Consider the following 19,849-nt stretch of genomic DNA (forward strand, 5'->3'; position numbering starts at 1 on the left):
CCGACCCTCAGATACAACAGGGAGGGTTGTCTCCTGACTGAGCCTCAGATACAACAGGGAGGGTTGTCTCCTGACCGGCCGACCCTCAGATACAACAGGGAGGGTTGTCTCCTGACCGGCCGACCCTCAGATACAACAGGGAGGGTTGTCTCCTGACCGACCGACCCTCAGATACAACAGGGAGGGTTGTCTCCTGACTGAGCCTCAGATACAACAGGGAGGGTTGTCTCCTGACTGAGCCTCAGATACAACAGGGAGGGTTGTCTCCTGACTGAGCCTCAGATACAACAGGGAGGGTTGTCTCCTGACTGAGCCTCAGATACAACAGGGAGGGTTGTCTCCTGACTGAGCCTCAGATACAACAGGGAGGGTTGTCTCCTGACTGAGCCTCAGATACAACAGGGAGGGTTGTCTCCTGACCGGCCGACCCTCAGATACAACAGGGAGGGTTGTCTCCTGACCGGCCGACCCTCAAGATACAACAGGGAGGGTTGTCTCCTGACCGGCCGACCCTCAAGATACAACAGGGAGGGTTGTCTCCTGACCGGCCGACCCTCAGATACAACAGGGAGGGTTGTCTCCTGACCGGCCGACCCTCAGATACAACAGGGAAGGTTGTCTCCTGACCGGCCGACCCTCAGATACAACAGGGAGGGTTGTCTCCCGACCGACCGACCCTCAGATACAACAGGGAGGGTTGTCTCCCGACCGACCGACCCTCAGATACAACAGGGAGGGTTGTCTCCCGACCGACCGACCCTCAGATACAACAGGGAGGGTTGTCTCCCGACCGACCGACCCTCAGATACAACAGGGAGGGTTGTCTCCCGACCGGCCGACCCTCAGATACAACAGGGAAGGTTGTCTCCTGACCGGCCGACCCTCAGATACAACAGGGAGGGTTGTCTCCTGACCGGCCGACCCTCAGATACAACAGGGAGGGTTGTCTCCTGACTGAGCCTCAGATACAACAGGGAGGGTTGTCTCCTGACCGGCCGACCCTCAGATACAACAGGGAGGGTTGTCTCCTGACCGGCCGACCCTCAGATACAACAGGGAGGGTTGTCTCCTGACCGACCGACCCTCAGATACAACAGGGAGGGTTGTCTCCTGACTGAGCCTCAGATACAACAGGGAGGGTTGTCTCCTGACTGAGCCTCAGATACAACAGGGAGGGTTGTCTCCTGACTGAGCCTCAGATACAACAGGGAGGGTTGTCTCCTGACTGAGCCTCAGATACAACAGGGAGGGTTGTCTCCTGACTGAGCCTCAGATACAACAGGGAGGGTTGTCTCCTGACTGAGCCTCAGATACAACAGGGAGGGTTGTCTCCTGACCGGCCGACCCTCAGATACAACAGGGAGGGTTGTCTCCTGACCGGCCGACCCTCAAGATACAACAGGGAGGGTTGTCTCCTGACCGGCCGACCCTCAAGATACAACAGGGAGGGTTGTCTCCTGACCGGCCGACCCTCAGATACAACAGGGAGGGTTGTCTCCTGACCGGCCGACCCTCAGATACAACAGGGAAGGTTGTCTCCTGACCGGCCGACCCTCAGATACAACAGGGAGGGTTGTCTCCTGACCGGCCGACCCTCAGATACAACAGGGAGGGTTGTCTCCTGACCGACCGACCCTCAGATACAACAGGGAGGGTTGTCTCCTGACCGGCCGACCCTCAGATACAACAGGGAGGGTTGTCTCCTGACCGGCCGACCCTCAGATACAACAGGGAGGGTTGTCTCCTGACCGGCCGACCCTCAGATACAACAGGGAGGGTTGTCTCCTGACCGACCGACCCTCAGATACAACAGGGAGGGTTGTCTCCTGACTGAGCCTCAGATACAACAGGGAGGGTTGTCTCCTGACTGAGCCTCAGATACAACAGGGAGAAAACACCACCCACAACCAGAATGTCATGCCTATAGCTCAGAGGCCAGTCTCTCTCAATGACCTCTCAGTAATAATGTCATCTTCTATAGTTTCTGGCAGTGTGAGACGAGGTCCAGGCCTCGACGAACACAAACCTCCTCCACCTTCAGATAAATCCCTTCTAAATGAGGAGCAGGGACACTCCAGCAGCCAGATACATCGATGGACAACATAGTTGGGCCCACTAGCTCCAAACGAGCCACCAAGCTTAGACACTGAAACCAGACTGACAGGCCCAATACAGAACCACAACGACGGTGACATTATGAACCCAGACTGACAGGACCAGTCCAGAACCACAACGATACGGCCAGGGAGACATAATGAAACCAGACTGACAGGCCCAGTCCAGAACCACAACGATACGGTCAGGGAGACATAATGAAACCAGACTGACAGGCCCAGTCCAGAACCACAACGACGGTGACATAATGAAACCAGACTGACAGGCCCAGTCCAGAACCACAACGATACGGTCAGGGAGACATAATGAAACCAGACTGACAGGCCCAGTCCAGAACCACAACGATACGGTCAGGGAGACATAATGAAACCAGACTGACAGGCCCAGTCCAGAACCACAACAGTCCAGAACCACAACGATACGGTCAGGGAGACATAATGAAACCAGACTGACAGGCCCAGTCCAGAACGACACCGGCGGTGTCCTAATGAAACCAAACTGACAGGCCCAGTCCAGAACCACAACGATACGACCAGGGAGACATAATGAAACCAGACTGACAGGCCCAGTCCAGAACCACAACGACGGTGACATAATGAAACCAGACTGACAGGCCCAGTCCAGAACCACAACGATACGGTCAGGGAGACATAATGAAACCAGACTGACAGGCCCAGTCCAGAACCACAACGACACCGGCGGTGTCCTAATGAAAGCACCAACATTTCCGTATCAAACAGGAGAGATTCCAGTGTAAATAGATGGCGTGTCTGTCACAATAGTCCAGGGTTATGGACCAGCAGCCCCAGCAACACTAAACCCTCAGAACAAACAGCAGACCACAGTCGTAACCTAACTGGAGAGAGCAAACTGGCCACATTCTTATCATGCTCTGGTCAATTCAGCCCTTCTGCACATTCCTGTGCTGCTGTGGGGAAAGGAGTGGCACGTGGCCAGGGTATTAGTGGGAAGTGGGGACAGACAGGACAGGCAGGCCAGGGTATTAGTGGGAAGTGGGGACAGACAGGACAGGCAGGCCAGGGTATTAGTGGAAAGTGGGGTCAGACAGGACAGGCAGGCCAGGGTATTAGTGGAAAGTGGGGACAGATAGGACAGGCAGGCCAGGGTATTAGTGGAAAGTGGGGACAGACAGGACAGGCAGGCCAGGGTATTAGTGGGAAGTGGGGACAGACAGGACAGGCAGGCCAGGGTATTAGTGGAAAGTGGGGACAGACAGGACAGGCAGGCCAGGGTATTAGTGGAAAGTGGGGACAGACAGGACAGGCAGGCCAGGGTATTAGTGGGAAGTGGGGACAGACAGGACAGGCAGGCCAGGGTATTAGTGGGAATTGGGGACAGACAGGACAGGCAGGCCAGGGTATTAGTGGAAAGTGGGGACAGACAGGACAGGCAGGCCAGGGTATTAGTGGAAAGTGGGGTCAGATAGGACAGGCAGGCCAGGGTATTAGTGGAAAGTGGGGTCAGACAGGATAGGCAGGCCAGGGTATTAGTGGAAAGTGGGGACAGGACAGGCAGGCCAGGGTATTAGTGGAAAGTGGGGACAGACAGGACAGCCAGGCCTGGGCATTAGGGCTTTAGTGGGGACAGACAGGACAGCCAGTCCTGGGCATTAGGGCTTTAGTGGGGACAGACAGGACAGCCAGGCCTGGGCATTAGTGGAAAGTGGGGACAGACAGGACAGCCAGGCCTGGGCATTAGGGCTTTAGTGGGGACAGACAGGCCAGCCAGGCCTGGGCATTAGGGCTTTAGTGGGGACAGACAGGCCAGCCAGGCCTGGGCATTAGGGCTTTAGTGGGGACAGACAGGCCAGCCAGGCCTGGGCATTAGGGCTTTAGTGGGGACAGACAGGCCATGGTACCCCCCTGTATATAGCCTCCACATTGACTCTGTACCGGTACCCCCTGTATATAGCCTCCACATTGACTCTGTACCGTAATACCCTGTATATAGCCTCCACATTGACTCTGTACCGTAATACCCTGTATATATGATGCTACCACCATGCTTCACAGTAGGGATGGTACCAGGTTTCCTCCAGATGTGACGCAAGGCATTCAGGCCAAAGAGTTCAATCTTGGTTTCATCAAACCAGAGAATCTTGTTTCTCATGGTCCGAGAGTCCTTTTGTTGCCTTTTGGCAAACTCCAAACAGGCTGTCATGTGCCTTTTACTGAAAAGTGGCTTCCTTCTGGCCTCTCTACCATAAAGACCTGATTGGTGGAGTGCTGCAGAGATGGTTGTCCTTCTGGAAGGTTCTCCCATCTCTGTACTGTACAGGGTTAGTGTTCTCTATATGTGTACCGTACAGGGTTAGTGTTCTCTATATGTACCGTACAGGGTTAGTGTTCTCTATATGTACCGTACAGGGTTAGTGTTCTCTATATGTACCGTACAGGGTTAGTGTTCTCTCTATATGTACCGTACAGGGTTCGTGTTCTCTATATGTACCGTACAGGGTTAGTGTTCTCTCTATATGTACCGTACAGGGTTAGTGTTCTCTCTATATGTACCGTACAGGGTTAGTGTTCTCTCTATATGTACCGTACAGGGTTAGTGTTCTCTATATGTACCGTACAGGGTTAGTGTTCTTAATATATGTACCGTACAGGGTTAGTGTTCTCTATATGTACCGTACAGGGTTAGTGTTCTCTATATGTACCGTAAAGGGTTAGTGTTCTCTATATGTACCATACAGGGTTAGTGTTCTCTATATATGTACCGTACATGGTTAGTGTTCTCTATATGTACCGTACAGGGTTAGTGTTCTCTATATGTACCGTACAGGGTTAGTGTTCTCTATATGTACCGTACAGGGTTAGTGTTCTCTATATGTGTACCGTACAGGGTTAGTGTTCTCTATATGTACCGTAAAGGGTTAGTGTTCTCTATATGTACCATACAGGGTTAGTGTTCTCTATATATGTACCGTACAGGGTTAGTGTTCTCTATATGTACCGTACAGGGTTAGTGTTCTCTATATGTACCGTACAGGGTTAGTGTTCTCTATATGTGTACCGTACAGGGTTAGTGTTCTCTATATGTACCGTACAGGGTTAGTGTTCTTAATATATGTACCGTACAGGGTTAGTGTTCTCTATATGTACCGTACAGGGTTAGTGTTCTCTATATGTACCGTAAAGGGTTAGTGTTCTCTATATGTACCATACAGGGTTAGTGTTCTCTATATATGTACCGTACATGGTTAGTGTTCTCTATATGTACCGTACAGGGTTAGTGTTCTCTATATGTACCGTACAGGGTTAGTGTTCTCTATATGTACCGTACAGGGTTAGTGTTCTCTATATGTGTACCGTACAGGGTTAGTGTTCTCTATATGTACCGTAAAGGGTTAGTGTTCTCTATATGTACCATACAGGGTTAGTGTTCTCTATATATGTACCGTACAGGGTTAGTGTTCTCTATATGTACCGTACAGGGTTAGTGTTCTCTATATGTACCGTACAGGGTTAGTGTTCTCTATATGTGTACCGTACAGGGTTAGTGTTCTCTATATGTACCGTACAGGGTTAGTGTTCTCTATATGTACCGTACAGGGTTAGTGTTCTCTATATGTACCGTACAGGGTTAGTGTTCTCTATATGTACCGTACAGGGTTAGTGTTCTCTATATGTACCGTACAGGGTTAGTGTTCTCTATGTATGTACCGTACAGGGTTAGTGTTCTCTATATGTACCGTACAGGGTTAGTGTTCTCTATATATGTACCGTACAGGGTTAGTGTTCTCTATATATGTACCGTACAGGGTTAGTGTTCTCTATGTATGTACCGTACAGGGTTAGTGTTCTCTATGTATGTACCGTACAGGGTTAGTGTTCTCTATGTATGTACCGTACAGGGTTAGTGTTCTCTGTGTATGTACCGTACAGGGTTAGTGTTCTCTATGTATGTACCGTACAGGGTTAGTGTTCTCTATATATGTACCGTACAGGGTTAGTGTTCTCTATATATGTACCGTACAGGGTTAGTGTTCTCTATATATGTACCGTACAGGGTTAGTGTTCTCTATATGTACCGTACAGGGTTAGTGTTCTCTATATGTACCGTACAGGGTTAGTGTTCTCTATATGTACCGTACAGGGTTAGTGTTCTCTATATGTACCGTACATGGTTTGTGTTCTCTATATGTACCGTACAGGGTTAGTGTTCTCTATATATGTACCGTACAGGGTTAGTGTTCTCTATGTATGTACCGTACAGGGTTAGTGTTCTCTATATGTACCGTACAGGGTTAGTGTTCTCTATATATGTACCGTACATGGTTAGTGTTCTCTATGTATGTACCGTACAGGGTTAGTGTTCTCTATGTATGTACCGTACAGGGTTAGTGTTCTCTATGTATGTACCGTACAGGGTTAGTGTTCTCTGTGTATGTACCGTACAGGGTTAGTGTTCTCTATATGTACCGTACAGGGTTAGTGTTCTCTATATATGTACCGTACAGGGTTAGTGTTCTATATGTATGTACCGTACAGGGTTAGTGTTCTCTATGTATGTACCGTACATGGTTAGTGTTCTCTATATGTACCGTACAGGGTTAGTGTTCTATATATGTACCGTACAGGGTTAGTGTTCTATATATATGTACCGTACAGGGTTAGTGTTCTCTATGTATGTACCGTACATGGTTAGTGTTCTCTATATATGTACCGTACAGGGTTAGTGTTCTATATATATGTACCGTACAGGGTTAGTGTTCTCTCTATGTACCGTACAGGGTTAGTGTTCTCTATATGTACCGTACAGGGTTAGTGTTCTCTATGTATGTACCGTACAGGGTTAGTGTTCTCTATGTATGTACCGTACAGGGTTAGTGTTCTCTGTGTATGTACCGTACAGGGTTAGTGTTCTCTATATGTACCGTACAGGGTTAGTGTTCTCTATATATGTACCGTACAGGGTTAGTGTTCTCTATGTATGTACCGTACAGGGTTAGTGTTCTCTATGTATGTACCGTACAGGGTTAGTGTTCTCTATATATGTACCGTACAGGGTTAGTGTTCTCTATATATGTACCGTACAGGGTTAGTGTTCTCTATATATGTACCGTACAGGGTTAGTGTTCTCTATATGTACCGTACAGGGTTAGTGTTCTCTATATGTACCGTACAGGGTTAGTGTTCTCTATATGTACCGTACAGGGTTAGTGTTCTCTATGTATGTACCGTACAGGGTTAGTGTTCTCTGTGTATGTACCGTACAGGGTTAGTGTTCTCTATATGTACCGTACAGGGTTAGTGTTCTCTATATATGTACCGTACAGGGTTAGTGTTCTCTATGTATGTACCGTACAGGGTTAGTGTTCTCTATGTATGTACCGTACAGGGTTAGTGTTCTCTATATATGTACCGTACAGGGTTAGTGTTCTCTATATATGTACCGTACAGGGTTAGTGTTCTCTATATATGTACCGTACAGGGTTAGTGTTCTCTATATGTACCGTACAGGGTTAGTGTTCTCTATGTATGTACCGTACAGGGTTAGTGTTCTCTATGTATGTACCGTACAGGGTTAGTGTTCTCTATGTATGTACCGTACAGGGTTAGTGTTCTCTATGTATGTACCGTACAGGGTTAGTGTTCTCTGTGTATGTACCGTACAGGGTTAGTGTTCTCTATATGTACCGTACAGGGTTAGTGTTCTCTATATATGTACCGTACAGGGTTAGTGTTCTATATGTATGTACCGTACAGGGTTAGTGTTCTCTATGTATGTACCGTACATGGTTAGTGTTCTCTATATGTACCGTACAGGGTTAGTGTTCTCTATATATGTACCGTACAGGGTTAGTGTTCTCTATGTATGTGCCATACAGGGTTAGTGTTCTATATATGTACCGTACATGGTTAGTGTTCTATATATATGTACCGTACAGGGTTAGTGTTCTCTATATATGTACCGTACAGGGTTAGTGTTCTCTATGTATGTACCGTACAGGGTTAGTGTTCTCTATGTATGTACCGTACAGAGTTAGTGTTCTCTATATATGTACCGTACAGGGTTAGTGTTCTCTATATATGTACCGTACAGGGTTAGTGTTCTCTATATGTACCGTACAGGGTTAGTGTTCTCTATATGTACCGCACAGGGTTAGTGTTCTCTATATGTACCGTACAGGGTTAGTGTTCTCTATATGTACCGTACAGGGTTAGTGTTCTCTCTATGTATGTACCGTACAGGGTTTGTGTTCTCTATATGTACCGTACAGGGTTAGTATTCTCTATATGTACCGTACAGGGTTAGTATTCTCTATATATGTAACGTACAGGGTTAGTATTCTCTATATATGTAACGTACAGGGTTAGTGTTCTCTATATGTACCGTACAGGGTTAGTGTTCTCTATATGTACCGTACAGGGTTAGTGTTCTCTCTATGTATGTACCGTACAGGGTTAGTGTTCTCTATGTATGTACCGTACAGGGTTAGTGTTCTATATATGTACCGTACAGGGTTAGTGTTCTATATATATGTACCGTACAGGGTTAGTGTTCTCTATATGTACCGTACAGGGTTAGTGTTCTCTATGTATGTACCGTATAGGGTTAGTGTTCTCTATATGTACCGTACAGGGTTAGTGTTCTCTATATATGTACCGTACAGGGTTAGTGTTCTCTATATATGTACCGTACAGGGTTAGTGTTCTCTCTATGTACCGTACAGGGTTAGTGTTCTCTGTATATGTACCATACATGGTTAGTGTTCTATATATATGTACCGTACAGGGTTAGTGTTCTCTATGTATGTACCGTACATGGTTAGTGTTCTCTATATATGTACCGTACAGGGTTAGTGTTCTATATATATGTACCGTACAGGGTTAGTGTTCTCTCTATGTACCGTACAGGGTTAGTGTTCTCTATATGTACCGTACAGGGTTAGTGTTCTCTATATGTACCGTACATGGTTAGTGTTCTCTATATATGTACCGTACAGGGTTAGTGTTCTCTATATGTACCGTACAGGGTTAGTGTTCTCTATATGTACCGTACAGGGTCAGTGTTCTCTATATGTACCGTACAGGGTTAGTGTTCTCTATATGTACCGTACAGGGTTAGTGTTCTCTATATGTACCGTACAGGGTTAGTGTTCTCTATATATGTACCGTATAACTCAGATATACTATCTGACTGTCAGCCATGTAAAGGGTTATAGCGTCAGTATAATGGGCTAATAGCATAGTCTTATTTGGAGTGTCGTGTGACACACACACACACACACAACTGCCCACTTCATGTACAATACAAACATGTGTGCAGCAAAGACAAATGAAAACATCCACATCCATTGTTCTGTTGTTAAAGCCACTATGACAGACAACAGAACAGGAATGTTTCCAACCCCAACAAAGTCAGTCTCTCTCTCCTCTCCTCTCCTCTCCTCTCCTCTCCTCTCCTCTCCTCTCCTCTCCTCTCCTCTCCTCTCCTCTCCTCTCCTCTCCGGCTGTAAAGGAGAGGAAATGAGGTAAGCACCCAGGCATCCCTGGCCCTGGTCCGCTGGGGAAGAATGGAAGAGGGGGAGAAACAGAGGGCTGAGGAGAGGAACGAAGGAGTGAAAGGTAAACTTGACTGATCCCGCAAAGAAACGCTCCTCCCGCAAAGAAACGCTCCTCCCGCAAAGAAACGCTCCTCCCGCAAAGAAACGCTCCTCCCGCAAAGAAACGCTCCTCCCGCAAAGAAACGCTCCTTCCGCAAAGAAACGCTCCTCCCGCAAAGAAACGCTCCTCCCGCAAAGAAACGCTCCTTCCGCAAAGAAACGCTCCTCCCGCAAAGAAACGCTCCTCCCGCAAAGAAACTCTCCTCCCGCAAAGTCAGGGACAGCCAGAGAAGCAGGATAAACACACAGCTAACAGCTACTATAAATTGTGTTGTGCAGATCAGGGGGAACCCCCCCTACTCAACCCCACCCAAGCTGTTAAACATATCCCTCAGTAAGAGGCAGATAAGTCAATGTTGGAAAAGTAAACCCCCCCAAAAGAAACCCAGACCAGCAGCTCAAATGCTCACACATTGAGAACCCACAGACAGTAGGCCTCATCTTTACACTGACGCACATTTGAGCAGGCGTGCGTTGACATGACAAGGCCTTTCGGTTATCCCTTGAAGCTGACACCTGTTCCAGAGGATCTGTAAGGCCAGAGGAAGAGAGCATTCAGAAGTTTTTTATTTTTATTTATTTATTTCACCTTTATTTAACCAGGTAGGCTAGTGGAGAACACCTTTATTTAACCAGGTAGGCTAGTTGAGAACACCTTTATTTAACCAGGTAGGCTAGTTGAGAACACCTTTATTTAACCAGGTAGGCCAGTTGAGAACACCTTTATTTAACCAGGTAGGCTAGTTGAGAACACCTTTATTTAACCAGGTAGGCTAGTTGAGAACACCTTTATTTAACCACGTAGGCCAGTTGAGAACACCTTTATTTAACCAGGTAGGCTAGTTGAGAACACCTTTATTTAACCAGGTAGGCTAGTTGAGAACACCTTTATTTAACCAGGTAGGCTAGTTGAGAACACCTTTATTTAACCAGGTAGGCTAGTTGAGAACACCTTTATTTAACCAGGTAGGCTAGTTGAGAACACCTTTATTTAACCAGGTAGGCTAGTTGAGAACACCTTTATTTAACCAGGTAGGCTAGTTGAGAACACCTTTATTTAACCAGGTAGGCTAGTTGAGAACACCTTTATTTAACCAGGTAGGCTAGTTGAGAACACCTTTATTTAACCAGGTAGGCTAGTTGAGAACACCTTTATTTAACCAGGTAGGCTAGTTGAGAACACCTTTATTTAACCAGGTAGGCTAGTTGAGAACACCTTTATTTAACCAGGTAGGCTAGTTGAGAACACCTTTATTTAACCAGGTAGGCTAGTTGAGAACACCTTTATTTAACCAGGTAGGCTAGTAGAGAACACCTTTATTTAACCAGGTAGGCTAGTAGAGAACACCTTTATTTAACCAGGTAGGCTAGTTGAGAACACCTTTATTTAACCAGGTAGGCTAGTTGAGAACACCTTTATTTAACCAGGTAGGCTAGTTGAGAACACCTTTATTTAACCAGGTAGGCTAGTTGAGAACACCTTTATTTAACCAGGTAGGCTAGTTGAGAACACCTTTATTTAACCAGGTAGGCTAGTTGAGAACACCTTTATTTAACCAGGTAGGCTAGTTGAGAACACCTTTATTTAACCAGGTAGGCTAGTTGAGAACACCTTTATTTAACCAGGTAGGCTAGTTGAGAACACCTTTATTTAACCAGGTAGGCTAGTTGAGAACACCTTTATTTAACCAGGTAGGCTAGTTGAGAACACCTTTATTTAACCAGGTAGGCTAGTTGAGAACACCTTTATTTAACCAGGTAGGCTAGTTGAGAACACCTTTATTTAACCAGGTAGGCTAGTTGAGAACACCTTTATTTAACCAGGTAGGCTAGTTGAGAACACCTTTATTTAACCAGGTAGGCTAGTTGAGAACACCTTTATTTAACCAGGTAGGCTAGTTGAGAACACCTTTATTTAACCAGGTAGGCTAGTTGAGAACACCTTTATTTAACCAGGTAGGCTAGTTGAGAACACCTTTATTTAACCAGGTAGGCTAGTTGAGAACACCTTTATTTAACCAGGTAGGCTAGTTGAGAACACCTTTATTTAACCAGGTAGGCTAGTTGAGAACACCTTTATTTAACCAGGTAGGCTAGTTGAGAACACCTTTATTTAACCAGGTAGGCTAGTTGAGAACACCTTTATTTAACCAGGTAGGCTAGTTGAGAACACCTTTATTTAACCAGGTAGGCTAGTTGAGAACACCTTTATTTAACCAGGTAGGCTAGTTGAGAACACCTTTATTTAACCAGGTAGGCTAGTTGAGAACACCTTTATTTAACCAGGTAGGCTAGTTGAGAACACCTTTATGTAACCAGGTAGGCTAGTTGAGAACACCTTTATTTAACCAGGTAGGCTAGTTGAGAACACCTTTATTTAACCAGGTAGGCTAGTTGAGAACAAGTTCTCATTTGCAACTGCGACCTGGCCAAGATAAAGCATAGCAGTGTGAGCAGACAACAAAGAGTTACACATGGAGTAAACAATTAACAAGTCAATAACACAGTAGAAAACAAAGGGGGAGTCTATATACAATGTGTGCAAAAGGCATGAGGAGGTAGGCAAATAATTACAATTTTGCAGATTAACACTGGAGTGATGAATGATCAGATGGTCATGTACAGGTAGAGATATTGGCGTGCAAAAGAGCAGAAAAGTAAATAAATAAAAACAGTATGGGGATGAGGTAGGTGAAAAATAGAAAGCCGACTCTTGATTTGATTTTCGATTGGAGATGTTTGATATGAGTCTGGAAGGAGAGTTTGCAGTCTAGCCAGACACCTAGGTACTTATAGACGTCCACATATTCTAGGTCGGAACCATCCAGGGTGGTGATGCTAGTCGGGCATGCGGGTGCAGGCAGCGACCGGTTGAAAAGCATGCATTTGGTTTTACTAGCGTTTAAGAGCAGTTGGAGGCCACGGAAGGAGTGTTGTATGGCATTGAAGCTTGTTTGGAGGTTAGATAGCACAGTGTCCAAAGACGGGCCGAAGGTATATAGAATGGTGTCGTCTGCGTAGAGGTGGATCAGGGAATCGCCCGCATCAAGAGCAACATCATTGATATACACAGAGAAAAGAGTCGGCCCGAGAATTGAACCCTGTGGCACCCCCATAGAGACTGCCAGAGGACCAGACAGCATGCCCTCCGATTTGACGCACTGAACTCTGTCTGCAAAGTAATTGGTGAACCAGGCAAGGCAGTCATCCAAAAAACCGAGGCTCCTGAGTCTGCCGATAAGAATATGGTGATTGACAGAGTCGAAAGCCTTGGCAAGGTCGATGAAGACGGCTGCACAGTACTGTCTTTTATCGATGGCGGTTATGATATCGTTGAGTACCTTGAGTGTGGCTGAGGTGCACCCGTGACCGGCTCGGAAACCAGATTGCACAGCGGAGAAGGTGCGGTGGGATTCGAGATGGTCAGTGACCTGTTTGTTGACTTGGCTTTCGAAGACCTTAGATAGGCAGGGCAGGATGGATAGGCAGGGCAGGATGGATATAGGTCTGTAACAGTTTGGGTCCAGGGTGTCTCCCCCTTTGAAGAGGGGGATGACTGCGGCAGCTTTCCAATCCTTGGGGATCTCAGACGATATGAAAGAGAGGTTGAACAGGCTGGTAATAGGGGTTGCGACAATGGTGGCAGATAGTTTCAGAAATAGAGGGTCCAGATTGTCAAGCCCAGCTGATTTGTACCACGAGTTGGACAGCAGAGTGAAGGAAAAGCAGCCAACAAGTGCTCAGCATATGTGGGAACTCCTTCAAGACTGTTGTAAAAGAATTCCAGGTGAAGCTGGTTGAGAGAATGCCAAGAGTGTGCAAAGCTGTCATCAAGGCAAAGGGTGGCTCCTTTGAAGAATATAAAATATATTTTGATTTGTGTAACACTTTTCAGGTTACTACATGATTCCACATGTTATTTATAGTTTTGATGTCTTCATTATTATTCTACAATGTAGAAAATAGTAAAAAATAAAGATCCGATTTTTGGCCTAAATCACCCAGCCGTAGATGAGGTTCTGTTTGGCCCAGGCTATATCACCCAGCCCTAGATGAGGTTCTGTTTGGCCCAGGCTATATCACCCAGCCCTAGATGAGGTTTTGTTTGGCCCGGGCTATATCACCCAGCCCTAGATGAGGTTCTGTTTGGCCCAGGCTATATCACCCAGCCCTAGATGAGGTTCTGTTTGGCCCAGGCTATATCAGCCAGCCCTAGATGAAGTTCTGTTCCCCTGTTTGGTCCAGTCCTGGAAAAAGAGACCCTAAACCCTGCCAGAACCATCTGCAACCCTAGTCTCTCTGCCAGTTGTTAAATAGCTCAAAATAGGCTCAATGTTGTTGCTTCTGTAGTGAGAGAGCCACAATATGTAGGTAATATGGTCCTCTGTAAACAGCAGTCTGAATGCCCATCATTACCATGCCTGTTCAGGAATATCTCTGCCTGACAGGTCACTACATTTTCAAGGTGGCCCAAAGTTACAGATTTAAAAAGGAGAGCACTTCTCGGGCCAACTTGGACTCTATAATAAGATTTGGTAATATTTCCCAGACACCACCACTCTCATCCTGCTCTCAGCAGGCCCACAGCTGTACCCAGATGGCTGCTTGGATGGCTCACTTTACAGTTCAGTGGAACACCCACCTTGAAATCCACTACAAACAATCTGTCAACAACGATAGATTAGCTTGGAAAACAGAGCACTGCACTGTGAGGTCCACGGTTTAGGTTAGGACAAGACAACGATATATTAGCCTGGGAAACAGAGCACTACACTGAGGTCCACGGTTTAGGTTAGGACAAGGGCTGGAGTAAATCAATTCGGGAAATAATAGTTAACAGGAAATTGAATTTCAAATGATTTCCTGAATTGTATTCAAATGTAATGGGACCAGGGTTGAGAAACAGAGTGGATGAAGCCTGGCTTGTGTCTCAGAGTACCATCGTGTTCTGCGGGGCAGTAATATAGTGGAATCAGAATGTGGAAACCACTAGGTAATACACAGATCTCTGCTCAACATAGAATCACAAGGTTATCGGCCTCTGGTAGAGCCGAACCAAACATAGTTGACTACAAAATACAAAGTGGCCAGTGTGTCTTTGCCAAGCAACGTATAAAAAGGATGGTTGAAATGAAAACTATTATTATTATTACTATTACTATTATTCGCATTAAAATATAAATCCAGTAGGCTAGAGGCCTCTTTCACAATCACACTATAACTGATTCCAGAGGTTGACCCAAAACAACGCCGTCGAAAGAGAGGGTGCCGGAGCGGTCTTCTAGTGAGGCTTTGGAGGCACGCACACCACCCACCGCTTCCCAGTATATTACTCGCTAATGTCCAGTCGCTAGTTTTTTAAAAAGTCAACGAAATCAGGACAAGAGTTGCTTTCCAAAGACATATCCTGGATCGTAACATACTCTCTTTCACGGAGACGTGGCTAGCTGGGGACATGCTGTCGAAGTCCGTGTACAGCCAACGGGATTTTCAGTGCATCGCGCCGACAGGAACAAACATCTCTCCGGTAAGAAAAAGGGGGTGGGGGTGTATGTTTTATGATTAACGACGCATGGTGTAATTGTAACAACATACAAGAACTCAAGTCCTTTTTGTTCACCTGACCTAGAATTCCTCAAAATAAAATGCAGACCGTATCATCTCCCAAGAGAACTCTCCTCGGTTATAGTTACAGCTGTGTATATACACTGGACTCTATGCAAACAGGAAACCATTTATCCTGAGGCTGTATTTATTGTAGCTGGGGATTTTAACAAAGCTAATTTGAGAACAAGGCTTCCTAAATTCTATCAGCATATCGATTGCAGTACATGAGCGAGTAACACGCTCGACCACTGCTACTCTAACCTCCGCGAAGCATTCAACACCCTTCTCCCGCCCTCCTTTTGGCAAATCTGACCATGACTCCATCTTGTTGCTCTCCTCCTATAGGCAGAAACTAAAACAGGATGCGCCTGTGCTTAGGTCTATCCAACAATGGTCTGACCAAATCGGATTCCAAATCGGATTGTTTTGATCACGTGGACTGGGATATGTTCCGGGTAGCCTCAGACAATAACATCGACGTCTACGCTGACACGGTGAGTGAGTTTATAAGGAAGTGTATAGGAGATGTTGTACCCACTGTGACTTAAAACCTTCCCTAACCAGAAACTGTGGATTGATGGCAGCATTTGCGCACAACTGAAAGCACGAACCACCGCATTTAATCATGGCAAGGCGACTGGAAACATGGCCGAATACAAACAGCGTAGTTATTCCCTCCGGAAGGCAATCGAACAAGCAAAACGTCCGGTATGGAGAATGTAGAGTCACAATTACAGGCTACATCTCCGTGCCGGGGTGGGAAGGGACCTCTCTACTACAGACCGCGTCACCGTGCCGGGGAGGGACCTCTACTACAGACTGCTTCACCGTGCCGGGGAGGGGAGGGACCTCTACTACAGACCGCTTCACCGTGCCGGGGAGGGACCTCTCTACTACAGACCACGTCACCGTGCCGGGGAGGGACCTCTCTACTACAGACCACGTCACCGTGCCGGGGAGGGACATCTCTACTACAGACCACTTCACCGTGCCGGGGAGGGACCTCTCTACTACAGACCACGTCACCGTGCCGGGGAGGGGAGGGACCTCTACTACAGACCACGTCACCGTGCCGGGGAGGGACCTCTACTACAGACCACGTCACCGTGCCGGGGAGGGACCTCTACTACAGACCATGTCACCGTGCCGGGGAGGGGAGGGACCTCTACTACAGACCACGTCACCGTGCCGGGGAGGGGAGGGGATGGACCTCTACTACAGACCACGTCACCGTGCCGGGGAGGGACCTCTCTACTACAGACCACGTCACCGTGCCGGGGAGGGACCTCTCTACTACAGACCACGTCACCGTGCCGGGGAGGGGAGGGACCTCTCTACTACAGACCACGTCACCGTGCCGGGGAGGGGAGGGACCTCTCTACTACAGACCACGTCACCGTGCCGGGGAGGGGAGGGACCTCTACTACAGACCACGTCACCGTGCCGGGGAGGGGAGGGACCTCTACTACAGACCACGTCACCGTGCCGGGGAGGGGAGGGACCTCTACTACAGACCACGTCACCGTGCCGGGGAGGGGAGGGACCTCTCTACTACAGACCACGTCACCGTGCCGGGGAGGGGAGGAACCTCTACTACAGACCACGTTACCGTGCCGGGGAGGGACCTCTCTACTACAGACCACGTCACAGTGCCGGGGAGGGGAGGAACCTCTACTACAGACCAGGACCTCGTGCTGAGAGAGTGGAGGGGAGGAACCTCTACTACAGACCAGGACCTCGTGCCGGGGAGGGGAGGAACCTCTACTACAGACCAGGACCTCGTGCCGGGGAGGGGAGGAACCTCTACTACAGACCAGGACCTCGTGCTGGGGAGGGGAGGAACCTCTACTACAGACCAGGACCTCGTGCTGAGAGACCAGGACCTCGTGCTGAGAGAGTGGAGGGGAGGGACCTCTACTACAGACCAGGACCTCGTGCCGGGGAGGGGAGGGACCTCTACTACAGACCACGTCACCGTGCCGGGGAGGGACCTCTACTACAGACCACGTCACCGTGCCGGGACCTCTACTACAGACCACGTCACCGTGCCGGGGAGGGGAGGGACCTCTACTACAGACCACGTCACCGTGCCGGGGAGGGGAGGGACCTCTACTACAGACCACGTCACCGTGCCGGGGAGGGGAGGGACCTCTACTACAGACCACGTCACCGTGCCGGGGAGGGGAGGGACCTCTACTACAGACCACGTCACCGTGCCGGGGAGGGGAGGGACCTCTACTACAGACCACGTCACCGTGCCGGGGAGGGGAGGGACCTCTACTACAGACCACGTCACCGTGCCGGGACCTCTACTACAGACCACGTCACCGTGCCGGGGAGGGGAGGGACCTCTACTACAGACCACGTCACCGTGCCGGGCAGGGGAGGGACCTCTACTACAGACCACGTCACCGTGCCGGGGAGGGGAGGGACCTCTCTACTACAGACCACGTCACCATGCCGGGGAGGGACCTCTACTACAGACCACGTCACCGTGCCGGGGAGGGGAGGAACCTCTACTACAGACCACGTTACCGTGCCGGGGAGGGACCTCTCTACTACAGACCACGTCACAGTGCCGGGGAGGGGAGGGGAGGAACCTCTACTACAGACCAGGACCTCGTGCTGAGAGAGTGGAGGGGAGGAACCTCTACTACAGACCAGGACCTCGTGCTGAGAGACCAGGACCTCGTGCTGAGAGAGTGGAGGGGAGGGACCTCTACTACAGACCAGGACCTCGTGCCGGGGAGGGGAGGAACCTCTACTACAGACCAGGACCTCGTGCTGAGAGACCAGGACCTCGTGCTGAGAGAGGGGAGGGGAGGGACCTCTCTACTACAGACCAGGACCTCGTGCTGAGAGAGTGGAGGGGAGGGACCTCTCTACTACAGACCAGGACCTCGTGCTGAGAGAGGGGAGGGGAGGGACCTCTACTACAGACCAGGACCTCGTGCCGGGGAGGGGAGGGACCTCTACTACAGACCACGTCACCGTGCCGGGACCTCTACTACAGACCACGTCACCGTGCCGGGGAGGGGAGGGACCTCTACTACAGACCACGTCACCGTGCCGGGGAGGGGAGGGACCTCTACTACAGACCACGTCACCGTGCCGGGGAGGGGAGGGACCTCTACTACAGACCACGTCACCGTGCCGGGGAGGGGAGGGACCTCTACTACAGACCACGTCACCGTGCCGGGGAGGGGAGGGACCTCTACTACAGACCACGTCACCGTGCCGGGACCTCTACTACAGACCACGTCACCGTGCCGGGGAGGGGAGGGACCTCTACTACAGACCACGTCACCGTGCCGGGGAGGGGAGGGACCTCTACTACAGACCACGTCACCGTGCCGGGGAGGGGAGGGACCTCTACTACAGACCACGTCACCGTGCCGGGGAGGGGAGGGACCTCTACTACAGACCACGTCACCGTGCCGGGGAGGGGAGGGACCTCTCTACTACAGACCACGTCACCGTGCCGGGGAGGGACTTCTACTACAGACCACGTCACCGTGCCAGGGAGGGGAGGAACCTCTACTACAGACCACGTTACCGTGCCGGGGAGGGGAGGGGAGGAACCTCTACTACAGACCAGGACCTCGTGCTGAGAGAGTGGAGGGGAGGAACCTCTACTACAGACCAGGACCTCGTGCTGAGAGACCAGGACCTCGTGCTGAGAGAGTGGAGGGGAGGGACCTCTACTACAGACCAGGACCTCGTGCCGGGGAGGGGAGGAACCTCTACTACAGACCAGGACCTCGTGCTGAGAGACCAGGACCTCGTGCTGAGAGAGGGGAGGGGAGGGACCTCTCTACTACAGACCAGGACCTCGTGCTGAGAGAGTGGAGGGGAGGGACCTCTCTACTACAGACCAGGACCTCGTGCTGAGAGAGGGGAGGGACCTCTACTACAGACCAGGACCTCGTGCTGGGGAGGGGAGGGGAGGGACCTCTACTACAGACCACGTCACCGTGCCGGGGAGGGGAGGGACCTCTACTACAGACCACGTCACCGTGCCGGGACCTCTACTACAGACCACGTCACCGTGCCGGGGAGGGGAGGGACCTCTACTACAGACCACGTCACCGTGCCGGGGAGGGGAGGGGAGGGACCTCTACTACAGACCACGTCACCGTGCCGGGCAGGGGAGGGACCTCTACTACAGACCACGTCACCGTGCCGGGGAGGGGAGGGACCTCTCTACTACAGACCACGTCACCATGCCGGGGAGGGACCTCTACTACAGACCACGTCACCGTGCCGGGGAGGGACCTCTACTACAGACCACGTCACCGTGCCGGGACCTCTACTACAGACCACGTCACCGTGCCGGGACCTCTACTACAGACCACGTCACCGTGCCGGGACCTCTACTACAGACCACGTCACCGTGCCGGGGAGGGGAGGGACCTCTACTACAGACCACGTCACCGTGCCGGGGAGGGGAGGGACCTCTACTACAGACCACGTCACCGTGCCGGGGAGGGGAGG

The 19,849-nt window shown here is 49.6% G+C and overlaps 1 protein-coding gene across 1 annotated transcript in view; it reads right to left on the reverse strand.

Moving 5' to 3' along the window:
• The window catches only part of LOC116359254 (E3 ubiquitin-protein ligase RNF19A-like), an 84,691-nt gene that overhangs the window by 58,170 nt on the left and 6,672 nt on the right, over window positions 1-19,849 (reverse strand). The gene's annotated exons all lie outside the window — the stretch shown is intronic.

Source organism: Oncorhynchus kisutch, unplaced genomic scaffold (assembly GCF_002021735.2).
Source record: "Oncorhynchus kisutch isolate 150728-3 unplaced genomic scaffold, Okis_V2 Okis02a-Okis13b_hom, whole genome shotgun sequence".
In the NCBI taxonomy this organism is placed as follows: domain Eukaryota; kingdom Metazoa; phylum Chordata; class Actinopteri; order Salmoniformes; family Salmonidae; genus Oncorhynchus; species Oncorhynchus kisutch.